At 43.7% G+C, this 14,109-nt stretch overlaps 1 protein-coding gene and 1 long non-coding RNA gene across 2 annotated transcripts in view; one reads left to right on the top strand and one right to left on the bottom strand.

Annotated features, from left to right (window-relative positions):
• Nucleotides 1-14,109, top strand: part of NEDD9 (neural precursor cell expressed, developmentally down-regulated 9) — a 198,197-nt gene that overhangs the window by 57,011 nt on the left and 127,077 nt on the right. The window lies entirely within an intron of this gene.
• The window catches only part of LOC131382115 (uncharacterized), a 146,091-nt gene continuing 138,269 nt past the window's right edge, over nucleotides 6,288-14,109 (bottom strand). The window contains exon 3 of the long non-coding RNA XR_009211287.1: nucleotides 6,288-6,445. This is a non-coding gene — a long non-coding RNA (uncharacterized LOC131382115). The remainder of the gene's footprint in view (nucleotides 6,446-14,109) is intronic.

The raw sequence follows: 14,109 nt of genomic DNA, 5'->3' as shown, positions 1-14,109 counted from the left end.
GCCTTGCCCAAGCCTCAGACAGCCACCCACGTGCTCCTGTGTTCTCAGTGACAAAGGCCGGGAGGGGCAGAGGGAAGCTGGTGAATTTTTATGACTTAAAAAATATGAATCCACACTGGATAGAAAAAATACAATGTAAAACACCACCCGTGCAGCTCTGAAAGTCTAGAATGCCCAGGTGATTCCAGTATGGTGTTCATAGACTTCGGCAATACTTTGAAAACCTCTCTGAACAATAAAAGTTAAGCATGAGAAAGAAAATATTTCCCATAAGAAAATATAAACCGTTTTCCTTGTCTGCCACATGGGGCCAAACATACCAGTGTGTTTAATTGGTAGATCAGTACCACTCTCAAGAATTTCTTAGATGCCATAAACAGAGAATGCAATTTTGGTGGAGTCCCACAGCAAGCTATAATCATGAGTGGGGAGGACCTGGGTTCAGCAGCTGTGCTTTATTCCTGTGTTGCTTTGAACTCACAGCAGAGCTAAATAAATACCCAGCTCATAAGACCTTCTGATAAAGTCCAGCAGACTTGGGAAAAATTGGTTTTTCTTTTGTTTTGTTTTTTCTTTTTTTTTTTTTTTTTTGGAGTTGGAGTTTTTGCTCTGTCGCCCAGGCTAGAGTACAGTGGTAAGATCTCGGTTCACTGCGACCTCCGCCTCCAGGGTTCAACCGACTCTCCTACCTCAACCTCCCAAGCATCTGGGATTACAGGCATGGGCCATAACACCTGCCTAATTTCTGTATTTTTAGTAGAGATGGGGTTTCGCCATGTTGGCCAGACTAATCTCGAACTCCTGGCCTCAGGTGATCCGCCCGCCTCGGCCTCCCAAAGTGCTGGGATTATAGGCATGAGCCTCCGCACCCAGCCAAGAAATTTGTTAAAATGAAAATTGGGTCTATGTAGACTGGGAGATTAAAAATGACTCCTTTTTAATATAAGGAACTTTGCTTTACTGTTTCATTAAAAGGTTTGCCAGTACAAACTGAAAATGTAGGAGCCCTTTTTAAAAAGCAAGAACAAAAACAACCTCTGCTGTGAAAGGTACTAAAATAAAAGCCACTTTTTTTCTTCTGCATTCTCTCTTTTGACTTGTCACAAGGCTTTTAAAATCATTCTTATTTGCTACTTAATGCCACTCTAAGTAAAGGAAAATTAAAATTTTAAATTGTTAGCATGAATCTTACCTTTCATCTTTATATTGTGCAAAGCCAGCTTTAAACGAAAATATAAGAGCATTTAATTTGTATGCTAAATCGTTCAAAATGATGCAATTTGCGTTATTTCATTCTTACCAGAACAGTGGAAAACACTGCACAAAACTAATTCAACGCTTTTATTTCACTTCTCGATAATGCACATTCTTTTTTTTTTTTTTTTTTTTTTTTTTTTTCAGAGTTTTTTTCTTTTCCCCCGGCTGGGGGGGGGGGGCATGATCTCAGTTCACTGCAACCTCTGCCTCCTGGGTTCAAACGATTCTTATGCTTCAGCCTCCCGAGTAAGCTGGGATTACAGGCACCCGGCACCACACCCTGCTAATTTTTGTATTTTTAGTAGAGACAGGGTTTTGCCATGTTGGCCAAGCTAGTCTCAAACTCCTGACCTCAGGTGATCCACCACCTCGGCCTCCCAAAGTGCTGGGATTACAGGTGTAATCCACCATGCCCAGCCTGATACATGCACATTCTATCAACGCTCTCTACCTTTGGCTTACTGACGAGTAAGGAAGAATTGAAAAAAAAAAAAGGCCTATGGGTTGCCTTATCTTTCCATTTCTTTCTGCGTCTTCATTTTCAGTTTAAGTTGTTTGCAAATGCAAAGAAGTAACATGAGTAAGAAAGGTCAAACCAAGTCTCCTTGGTCATATGTGTTTCTTAGAATACCACTGCTGCCTTTGTGTTTGAAGCATGTTTTGGTTTTCAAATGGAAAGTGTGGCCTCTCAGGGCTGTCAGTGTCCCTCTCCCTCCCCAGCTAACTCAGTCATAGACAAAACACACTTTGGAGTCACTTAGAAGCTTCATGAACTCCCACACATTGTGAATACACCAGAATTCTGAGTTCATGGCCAATGCTCCATGTGAACGGGGTGACAAGAAAGGATGGACATACGTATCTCCTGTGTTTCTGCTCATTCTGTGTTGTCTCATCAGAAGTCACTTACAAAATGCAAGTTTCAAGAGGAAATTATTACCATTTTAATACAGTGGCCACAGAGCATGAAACCCATCAAGAAGTCCTTCTGAACAACAAGTCCTGTGCAAGCACACAGATGATGTGTCATGAAGCTGGCCCTGAACATGGGGTGGCAGCATGCATGAAAATGGTGAAGAGATCCCAGGGGATCTGGCGGTGCACTGAGAAGGAACACCGGGCATCCAGACCTGCACACAGGTGCACACAGTGTGCACAGCAGGAGTCCAGGGCAGCCAGAGATTCACTACCAGAGGTACAGCCCGAGAGCACATGCCATGCCAGGAAAGAGGAGACAGGCAGAGACAGGAAGATCAAAGTGGAGGGAGAAAAGCTGGAGTACTGGTTAACTAAGACACTCAGCCGGCAGTATCGAGAGAGCGCCACAAAATGAAGGCAAGGAAATCACGGAGGTGAGATATTAGCAAAGGGGCATCGGAAACCAGTGGCCACGTGGCTCTGATCCCAAGCACTGAGTGCCCTCCCCGGCATCCCTGTGGGGCTGTGAGGTACATTTCATGTGTCTGGACGTGGCTCCTCAGCATGGCCTTCCAGCTCCTCTCATCCCTCTACCCTCTTGGTAAAAACAAGACATCTTCTAGGAGTGAGGCAACTTCCCCGCTGCCCTGTAGAGAGCCACACTTCCGCTTTTCTAGTGTTCTAAGAATACCTTTCCTGATTTATCATCGTAAGAACGGGTGGGAAACTAGCTGTGTTGAACATGTGACGTGCGAGATGGTTAATGGTGACCCGCCAATGAGCAGGACGCCAGGACCTTGTGCGACTGTGAGACTTTGCAACACCGCAGCGGAAGGCTGTCCCTCTGAGGTGTGTAGCCACTTAGGGGCCTCCTTCTATCACCCATGACTAAGTCTTCTGCGTTAGCTTAGAGCAGGGTTTTTCAGCCTTGAAACCATGAACACTCAGGGCCAGACAGTTTTCTGTTGTGGAAGACTGTCCAACGTACCATAGGATGTTTAGCAGCCTCTCTGGCCTCTGCTCACTACATGCTAGTAGCAACCCCCTTTCCCTACCGTGTGACAATCAAAAATGTCTCCAGACATTGCTAGATGCTCCCTGTGGGAAATCATCACCCTTGGTGAGAACCTGTGACTTTGAGCATGTGAGCCCTGCAGAGAATCATGTCTCAGAGGACGCCACTCCCACCACATGCTCTTCCAGCTGGAATGGTTCTTTGTCTTTGCAGTGCCTACTTTTCTGAAAGTGTCTCTTCATTGCTTTGTCTTCCTTCTAGCACTATATTCCCCATTCCTGGGTAAGTTAGTAAATAAGGCCTGGGGGTAGAGTAAAGTCACTCAGTGGGCGAGTCTCCTTGCTCTGTGTCCATCCAAAGAGAGTTAGATCAGCCTTGAAAGTCACTGCAAAATATATATATATATATCCTGAGGCCTACAAAGATTTTTGTGAGCTCACCATCCCTTTTCTAACTCTCTAGGGCACTGTGTACTACTATGTAGCAAGAGCTCGATGTTTGCCAGCCTTGTCATATGTTTTGTCTCTTTTAATCTTCAAAGAGAAAAAAATAACTCCTATAACATAACAGCATATCTCCTATAACTTATAAAAAATTCCTATAAAGTAGTATTGACTCCCATGCTGGGAATTAATAAGTAACTTGCCCAAGACCACCCAGGTAGTAAATGGATTTGAACTTGGGTTTTTTGGCTGCTGATCTAAGACCTTTTCTATCAATGCTTCCCTGGCTTCATGCACGTAAGAATCGCCAGTGGGTGTCTGCAAACAATGCAGGTTCCCAGGCCTCGCCCCTAGAGCCTTGGTAGGCAGGTTTAGAGCAGGCCCCAAGAATCGGGATTTGAAACGTCCGATAAAACACGTCATTCCGGTGATGACGGGACAGGTGACTGCCCCTTGAGAAACAGTGAACTCCATTATTCTGTGATTCCTGGCAAACCATCAGGGAAGAAGAGAAGAGAAAAGAGAGGAGAAGGGTTGAGAGAGATTGAAAGCACTCAGGCTGATGCAGGGTTGAGTGGAGTTGGTTCTCTCCTTCCTCTCTCATCCTTGCAGGCTTAGCCACATGTCTGACAATGGCAATACCGTGTCCAAAACTCCACACCCATGAGATGCCCCTTGACCTCTCCTGCCTCTGTGTGTTTGGGCAGCCTGGTTGTGGGTTCCCCCAGCTCACTCCTCAGGTACCAAGACCCAAGCTCCCATCAGTGAACCTGATTAATTCACAAAGCATTTCTTTCTTTTTTTTTTTAAGTTCTGGAATACACGTTGAGAATATGCAGGTTTGTTACATAGGTATACATGTGCCATGGTGGTTTGCTGCACCTATCAACCTGTCATCTAGGTTTTAAGCCCTGCATGCATTAGATATTTGTCCTAATGCTTTTCTTCCCCTTGCTCCCGACCCCCCAACAGGTCCTGCTATGTGATGTTCCCCTCCCTGTGCCCACGTATTCTTATTGTTCAGCTCCCACTTATGAGTGAGAACATGCGGTGTTTGGTTTTCTGTTACTGGGTTAGTTTGCTGAGGATGATGGTTTCCAGCTTCACCCATGTCCCTGTAAAGGACATGAACTCGTTCATTTTTATGGCTACATAGTATTCCATGGTGTATATGTGCCACATTTTCTTTATCCAGTCTCTCGTTGATGGGCATCAATTCACACAGCACTTCCATCAGCTTCGTTTGATTATGGAAATTAGCCCACTAACATTGCATTTGTTTGTCCACAGATACTTTCTAAAATCCTTGGCCTTCCCTAGAGACTTTCCTGGAATCTTTGTCCCCCCTGGCTAGATCATGAAAAACCTGGATCAGCCTTAAGTTGGATATCTGGTCACTTTTAGTTTTAAACAGTCTGGCAAAGCAAGAGATACAACACATCCTGGTTTGATGTACTTTCCAGCAAAAAGTATTAGCAAAACAATAATAATATTCAGAGGGCTCAGTTCCCAGTAGAATTCAGCACATACTCCAGATCTCCTGAGGTTCAGGTCTAGTTGAAGGGAAAAGAATGATTGAGATGGGTTTGAGTTTCAGACTTGAGTTTCTCCCAGCTCCCTTGAGAGACAAAGAAAATCTGCCGATAAACACAAAACACAGCTCATTGCCCTGCTACTTGTTTGCAAGCAATTGTATGTCTGTCCTATAGACCTCACTGGGCTCGTGGCACTTTGAATAGCTTTCTGTGATGTAATGCACCCAGGTTTTCACTCACACTATGCGCAGGGAATTCAGCCTCTCGGAGTCATGACTACGTCGTCCTTTGCTGCTCAAACCATTGCTGCTGGTGGCCTTGGCTTTTGTTTGTTAAGCTGTAGCTTTGAGAGAGAGCCAACTCCCTCCCTTCCTCCTTCCTTCCTTCCCTCCTTCCCTCCCTTCTTCTTTCCCTCCTTCCCTCCTTCCTTCCCTCCTTCCCTCCTTCCCTCCTTACTTATTTCCCTCCCTCCTTCCTTCTTTCTCTCCCTTCTTCCCTCCCTTCTTCCTTCCTTCCTTCCTTTCTTTGCCCCTCCATTTCTCTCCCTCTTTTTCTTCTCTTTTTTCCTTCCTTCCCTATCTCCCTCCCTTCATTCTCTCTCTTTCTGTCTGTCATGGTTAACAACACATGCTTCAATAGGTTCTTTTTAACTTCTTAAGAAGTATATGGTTAAAAAGTCTCTTTGCTATTCCTGTCTTGCACCTAAGCCACCTGCCCCCACCCCACCCCTGCCATACACACGTTCATACACACAATACAAGTAAACCATTGGTACTGATTTATTGTTTTTCCTTCCAAAGTGCTTTCAATATATATGTAAGCACATTTGAATAGATGTTGTCAGCCCCCAAATGACAGCCTGTAAAACACAGTGTTCTGCATCTTACACTTTTCACTCACCATTATATCTTAGACATCTTTCCAAACATAAAGACCTCGTTCATTCTTTTTTATGGCATCATAGTTCTCCAGTTGTATAGATTAGCATAATTTGTGTAGCCAATCTTCTATTAACAAAAATTCTGGTTGCTTCCAATATGTTGCTATCACCAACAATGTTGTAGCAGGTAGCCCTGCGCTATGTCTTTCTGCACATGCGCCGGTCTGTGTGCAGCATAAACTCCTGAGGATGGCATTTGAGGGTGAGTGGCTGTACTCACGTGCAATCTGGATAGATATGAACAAATCGCTCATCGTAGGCACCGGGTGGACCTCTCTTCCACCAATAGTGCAACATGGCGTGGCAGTCCCTATTGCAACAAGTTCCTGAGGCTTTCCTGGGATAAGAAAAAGGCGGGAGAGTATAGAAGGTTATTTAATTAGAAGACCAGGTTCCCCCTCTCACTTCCCAAGCCACAATCATCAAAATTCTCAAACCTGATTCTTTATTATACAACCAAGAAAGATATATTTTTATTTTTAAAATTGTAACCTAATGAATTAGGATTTTTTTGACTGTGAGTAACAAAATACAGTTCAACTCAGCTTGGCGGTGGGCTGGGGGAGAACGAGGGGCAGGGCGTGGTCACTGTAAGAAGAAGGACACATCTCATGGTACAGTAGGCAGGAGTGCAGCTGTGCTCCCAGAAGGGACAGAATCCAGGAGCTGGGAGACCACAGGACAGCCGGGGATACAGGGCCTGTCACCCATTGCTGCTTCTATTTGGATCTTCTTTCTTGAAATATTTTTTTCCGCTCTTCTATTCAATCCTCACAACAGGTAAAGGTGGAAGCTCACAGCGACCAAATTCACAGTTGGAGAGAGACTTTGTGTGCACGTGTGCATGTTAGTGTGTGTGAGTGTGTGTGCATGTTAGTGTGTGTGTGCATGTGTGTGTGAGATTATTTGCTTGTTAGTGCGAGTGTGTACCAGTGTGTGAGTGTACATGTTAGTGTGTGAGTGTGCATGTGTGAATGCATGTGAGTGAGTGTGCATGTGTGAGTGTGCACGAGTGTGCGTGTGAGAGTGTGTGTGTATGTTAGTGTGCATGTGAGTGTGTATGTGAGTGTGTGGGTTTGTGAGAGTGTGAGTGCACAGGATGCTTTTCTGCTTTGATTCCCCATTCCCAGAAAAGGGCGTTGGCCCTGAACTTGGGGTCAGGCACTCATGCCTGGGCCAGGCACCCAGCCTGGGCCAGGCAGCTGTGAACAGCAGAGCTTGGTCATGTTGTCCAAGCTGAAATGTGGGTCCCGCTGTTCTGAGTAGGCAGAAGAGCCAGGGGTATCTTTTCAAGCTGGGCAGATATTCCACATGGCATCTGCATAACCACAAATAAAGTGGTTTATCTTTGTCAGTTTAATATTATAACAAAAATATTATAAAAACAAGGCAGAAACATAATGAACTCTACGGCCCAATAAATCTCTGGGTGAAATGGTCCTCGTGGTTTCTGAAGTTATCCCAGCATGGGATCATGGCAGAAATGAATCAGGTATAAACTGGACAAATTCTCACCTCTCTTGTTTCTTTTCAGCCAATAGTTTCCTAAAAACTGGGTTATCAGAGACGCTCTCTTAGAGTAAAACAATTTTTTTTTTTTACATTTTTAAAAACAAAGCTTCTCTCCCATGAATATCCAGAAAGACCATACATTTCAGGGCTGGCCTACAGGACATATTTCAAAGTGATGTGTAATGTCATTTTAGAAGAGTGAGCTGTTTTGTTTTTGTTTTTTTTTTTTTTTTTTTAACTTAAAGACAAAATGGCCAGGGAAAAAGCTGCCAAGTCTCTGAGTAATCTTATTGAGGGTTCAGTTTTCTAAGTATGACCTTATGCTAGCAACAGCCCCTGAGTAACAAGAAAACAAGCCAAGCTAGGAAGCCTTGTTTCTATGAGATGAAATGGTAAGACAGCAAAGTCTGAAGGTGAATTCTAATTATGTAACATGAATGAGTCATCAATGCCGTCAGAGATCACAGACAATGAAGCAGTGACCCACAGTCTCCCCACACTTGCAAAGCGCGGAGGCTCTGTTTCTCATCTCCCGCTCCACACCTTCCTCTCACTCCTCCTTCCTTCCTTCTTTTCTATTTTTCTCTTTTCTTTTCCATTTTGTGCTGCATTACTCAGGGTTCTCAGAACCAATCGGATGCACATATATATTTAGAAAGTGATTTCTCGTAAGAACTTGGCTCATGTGATCATGGAGGAGGGCAGGTCCCAAGATCTGCAGGATGAGTCGGCAAACTGGGGACCCAAGAGAGCTGATGGTGTGGTTCCTGTCTGCGTCTGAGGGTCTGGGACCCAGGAGAGCTGATCACATAGCTCTAGCATAAAGGCCAGCAGGCTTGAGACCCAGGAAGATCTGATACCTCTATTTAAGTCCAAAGGTGAGAAAAAGCCAATGTTCTAGTTCAAAGATGACCAAGCAGGAGGATTTCTCTCTCGCTCAGGGGAAGGTCCACCTTTTTGTTCTATTCAGACCTTCAACTGATTGAACAAGGCCCACCCGCATTGGGAGGGCCACCCACTTTACCCAGTCTACTGATTTACACGTTAATCTCATCTCCAAAACACCCTCGGAACACCCAGAATGATGTTTGCCCAAATGTCTGGACATCCTGTGGCCTAGTCAGGTGGACACATAGAATTAACTATCACACATGCCTTCCTGTTCTCAGGTGCACTGGCCACGCATGCTGTCACCCATTTCCCGTTTATCATCTTTTCTTTACAGCCAAGTTTCTAGAAAGAGAAGTCTAGACTCTGTCTGCAGTTTCTCATCTCTCATTCACAGGTCAACCCAGCGGCAGCTGGCGCCTGTCCCCATCATTTTGTCGAAACTGATCTCAAGAATCTCCATAATCTAATTGTCAAGTTCTTTGTTCTTTGTGTAATAACGCACCATCCTGAATCTCCTCTAGGCCTCTCTCCTCTGTGTGGCCCTCTAAGAGTGATAGTCCCCAGGATCTTGCTATCTTCCTATCTCTTTTTTTTTTTTAATTTTTTTTTTGAGATGGAGCCTCACCCTATAGCCCAGGCTGGAGTGCTCACTGCTACCTCCACCTTCCAGGTTCAAGCAATTCTCCTTCCTCAGCCTCCCGAGTAGCTGGGATCACAGGCCCACGCCCCTATACCCAGCTAATGTTTGTATTTTTAGTAGAGACGGGGTTTCACCATGTTGGCCAGGCTGGTCTCAAACTCCTGACCTCAGGTGATCTGCTCACCTCGGCCTCCCAGAGTGCTGGGATTACAAGCATGAGCCACTGCGCCTGGCCCCCTATCTCATTTAACAAGCTCTGTCTGGCAGATGTTATAAGCGCTCTTGCTTTAACTGCCAGCTCTAAGCTCATGACTATAAAATCTCTGTCTTCAACATTCTCTCTCTCTGAATCTCAGACTTGAGATATATAACTGCTTACAGATTCTCTCCCCATTGGACAGTCTCCACATGAAACTGGAACTTAACATGCCGCATTCAAATTCACCATTTCCCCCATAGACTTAATTCTTAATTTCTTCTTTCTCAGAATGATACTAGCATCCATGCGGTCTCCAAAGGTTTTATCCAGGAGACATTTATTACCAACGGCTCCCTCTCTCACCTTGTAATTCAAATCAGTTACTATGCTCTTTCGGTTCTCCTTGCTAAATATCCATCTCCTCTCCTCTTCACTGTCCCTGCCTCCAGCTTAATCCGAACCTTCCTTATAATTCTCCACTGGAGCACAGCTTTATAATGGATTTCTGTCCACCTCCATTTCAACTGCCCCTTCAATGAATTAGTGACGATTTTCAGTGTGATTCTTATGCAAGAAAATGTGATCAAGTTAATTCCCAATGAAAGCGTTTCCAAGCCTACCCCATTGCCTTTAGGATACAATATGAAGACAATTGCAACAGTCTGGGAGAGAGACTGTGAGCTAAGACAGAGGCAACTGAGATGGAGACACAGGACAGAATGAAGGGAGCTGGGAGATCCTACAAGCTAGAAATGCCAAGACCCCATTACCGATGAGACCATCAGACGTGGGAGTGAGAGTACAGGGAGATGAAGGAAATCCTCTCCATCCTGACTTTGATGATAAAGTGAATCACAGTCTTGTTCTCTGAGCTGGGGAACTCTAGATCCTGACCTTCCTCAAAGCAAACAGCAAGTGAACTTACTTGGGTGGGGCACCCTGTCTGGGAAGCAAAGCCTTCAGGAAACTCAAAGGTCTGGGTAGAGATGAATCAGAGACCCAATAACGAAGAAATAAAAATTAATACCAGATGGGTGAAGGAGGCAATTGAAAGTCCTTGTAAATAGTCAGCGTCCAAGAGTGCTGCAGGAGTGGAAGGTGCCACAAACTATGCTCTTCTGCCAGGAGATTCCTAAAAATCTGCTGGCAAAGACCAGAGAAAGAATCAGAGCCATGTGCCCAGCAAGACATTACCTAAGCTCAAAAGGGTTTAAAGGACTTATAACCCTGCCTTTTACCCTCAATTATTTCATGATCACCACAATGCCCTTTTTCCTGGCCAGGTGGTTGGCAGTAGTTTGGAATATCTTGCTGTTTGTAGAACACGTTAAAGCATGAATTGTTTGTTGCTATGCCTTCAGGGTGCGTATTTGGATGCCCTAACAGATGAACTAATAGCTCTTTTCATCTCACTCTCTTTATTGAGTCTTGCCCATTTACAACAAAGGCGAGGCTTGTTTTGTAGATCTTTAAAACACACCTGAGGATTTTGAATTCATTTATAAGGCAATCCTCTCCAGTGATCATTCAGTAAGAACCAAAGTCATTTGCAAAGCTATACACCAACAACATTTAAACTGGTTAAATTGAGCCAAACCACCCAACTTGACTGTTCAGCCAAATTCAAGTTATGTCCAATGCATTGAGATATTAAATCCCCAACAAATTCTTCTTTGGCATGGCCTGACAAGATCACTGGTATTTATTGGTTGCTTTTATACAAATGGAAAGAAATATATCATAACCAAAACGTTTTCACAGGCAACCTCATTAGAATCTTGCATGGGACCCAAGAGTGGGCTGACGAACACAATCTTTCCTGCCAAAGAGCAGCCTTTTGCTCTTCAAGCAGGTGGCTGATGGGCTGTTTTATGAAGGGTTTAATGATCTCTGTCTGCCTTAGTTACCTACCAAAATAAACTGTGTGAATCCCAACGTGGTAGAAGGACTCCCTCATTAACTGTCAAGCAAAATCTTGGTAGGGCTCCACAGCCTGGGGAAATAAAGTTGCTAAGGAAGACAAGTCAGTGATTCTGTAGTTTCAACAGACCTCTGCTTCAGATACTGTTAGCAGCCCAGGAAGTAGCTCTGTTGGCTGCATTGATCCTGGGCCCAGAATTACCCTCAGGCAGAACCATCAGGGAGACAGAGCTAGATCAGTCTCCATTCCCTTACGACACTACTCGTTTGGCGACAAGCTAACCAGAGAGCTTCACTCAATTTATAACATTCATAACTGACAAACGCCTTTTCTGGTATCCCACTAATTATATATCCAGGTTATAACCGAAATAAGATACAAAACTGAGGGTGCATTTTTGTCTGATCTCTTTATTTTATGCATGAGGAAACTGAGATTCAGGAATGGCTGAATTGCCCGAAGTTGCACACCTGAGAGTAGAGCCCAGGTCTCCTGACTTGCAGGCCACAGGTCTTCCTGCCATGAATACCATCATGCGCTGCCAGCTGCACATGGTTGAATGGGAGTTACAGAAGTTTGGAAAACCTGGGTCAGATATCAGACTAGAGAAACATCCAAAGAGAGATGAGAAAAAACGTAGACTGAATGGTCCACAAGCCTCAGTGTAGGAAATGAAGTGGATTAGCCAGGAAATCAGGAATCTAGGCTATTTTGAGGGGGGCATAAAAGCTGCCTTGCTCAATCCTGCTTATTTCAATCTATAGAGAGAACCACTCTACAGGCAGAAGCCTTGCCATTTTTACCCATGCCTGGGCCAAGAGTACGCCTTCCTTCATCCATATTTCTAGCTTTCTCCCCACCCACTCCTTTCTTTGAAAGGAAGTTATTTTCCTTTCCTATCACTGAAAATTCTAACAGAGCCCCACTGAGAGTCTTCTTCATCCTAGGCCCTCATTTAAAACAAAATTTTACTGAGCACTTACTATGCACCAGGTGCTGAGCTGGGGTAACAAAGATGGAGCAGCCACAGTTATAATCCACGAGGATCTCCTCATCCAAAGGTCCTGTTTATGTAGAGTGCCTGCTTGCACCATGTGGACAGTGAGCATACTTCTAAACCCCAAATCTCAACATATGGTCCAAGAAAAGACTGCTTTTCTAATTTGCAAACGTTTTATAAGAGTGTCTTTAAAAGGCTTACAAATTGAATTGCGTTAGTAAGTCCTATAACAAGTTCCTTTACTAGAAAAAAATAAGTTTTATTAAATCAGGATTTTTGAGAAAAATCTGTGCTCTGTGTTCTCCAAATCTGTATGTTTTAGCTTGTAAAATCTCCCTATAATCACAGTCTATTGCAGTTGGGAAGGATCTGAAATGTCACCTAATCCAGGAGATGTAAATTTTTTATTTTTTAACAATGAAACGATTTTTAAAAACAAATATTACCATGACTTCCAAAATAATAAAAGAATTAAAATCGGCACCTCTCTCCTAAAAAATGAGCTTGTTTACTCTTCCCGTCGCAAATGAGGAAACTGAGATCCAAAGAGAGTGAGAAGTCAAATGTCTCAAAGAAAGTTACTTGCAGAGTAAGGGTAGGAACATAGGATCCTTTCCTATTATCTTTCCACCCATCCATCCATCCACTCATCCATCCATCCATCCATCCATCCATCCATCCATCCATCCATCCTTCCATTCACCCACCCACCCATCCAGCTATTCATCTATCCACCCATCTATCCATCCATCCACCCATTCACCTATCCATCCACCCATCCATCTATTCATTCATCTGCCATCCATCCATCCATCTACCCACTCATTTGTCCATCCATCCATCCTTCCATTCACCCACCCACCCACCCATCTATTCATCTATCCACTCATCTATCCATCCATCCACCCATTCACCTATCCATCCACCCATTCACCTCTCCATCCACCCATCCACCATCCATCTACTCAGCCATCTATCCACTATCTATTCACCCATCCATCTGTTCATTAATCCACCCATCCATTCAACCATCCACCCAATTTTCTATTCATCCATCCATCCATCCACCCACCATCTATCTATTCATTTATCCATCCATCCATCATATGTCTACCCATTGATCCATCCACCCATCTAGATATTCATCTATCTACCCATCCACCCACCATCCATCTATTCATCCATCCATTCATCTACCCATCCATCTATGTACCCACTAATCCATCTATCCATCCACCCACTTCACAAATCTTCAATAAGCCCTGGGGGTCCTCCACTTGAAAGAAAGGTAGACAGAGGCCAGGCCATGCATGGCCTTATGAGTCATCTTAAGAATTTTGGGCATTGTCTTAAGAACAATAAGAAAGACATTGCAGCACTTTTTGTTTTGCTTGAGTTTAGGGATTTTCTTTTAAAAACATTTTATTGTAGAATGTTTCAAAAGTATAAAGAGTAGTATCAATTACCTAGCTTCAATAATTCTCAGCACATGGAAAACCTTGTTTTACTGTCTCCCCACTCTCCCCACCCCACTGGGTTATTGGCCTGCAAATACTCAGTATGAATCTTCAGAAGATAAGGACTCTTTAAAAAATATATATATATATATATTTATATACATATATATACACACACACATATATATAACATAAAATCATAATACCATTATCAAACTGAAAACATTTCCATAGTATTCCATAATATTAAAAATTCCATTAGTTGACTAAAAAAACTTTAGGGATTGGGAACTCACATGACACAGTTGCCATTTTAGAGACTTCAGCTCTGGCTACGGCATGAAGAAAGGGTTATAGAGAAAAGAGCCAAGTCTCAAGGGC

Source organism: Hylobates moloch, unplaced genomic scaffold (assembly GCF_009828535.3).
Source record: "Hylobates moloch isolate HMO894 unplaced genomic scaffold, HMol_V3 SCAFFOLD_20, whole genome shotgun sequence".
NCBI lineage: Eukaryota > Metazoa > Chordata > Mammalia > Primates > Hylobatidae > Hylobates > Hylobates moloch.
Note: the sequence above shows the minus strand (reverse complement) of the source record. Positions and strands in the feature narration are given on the sequence as shown.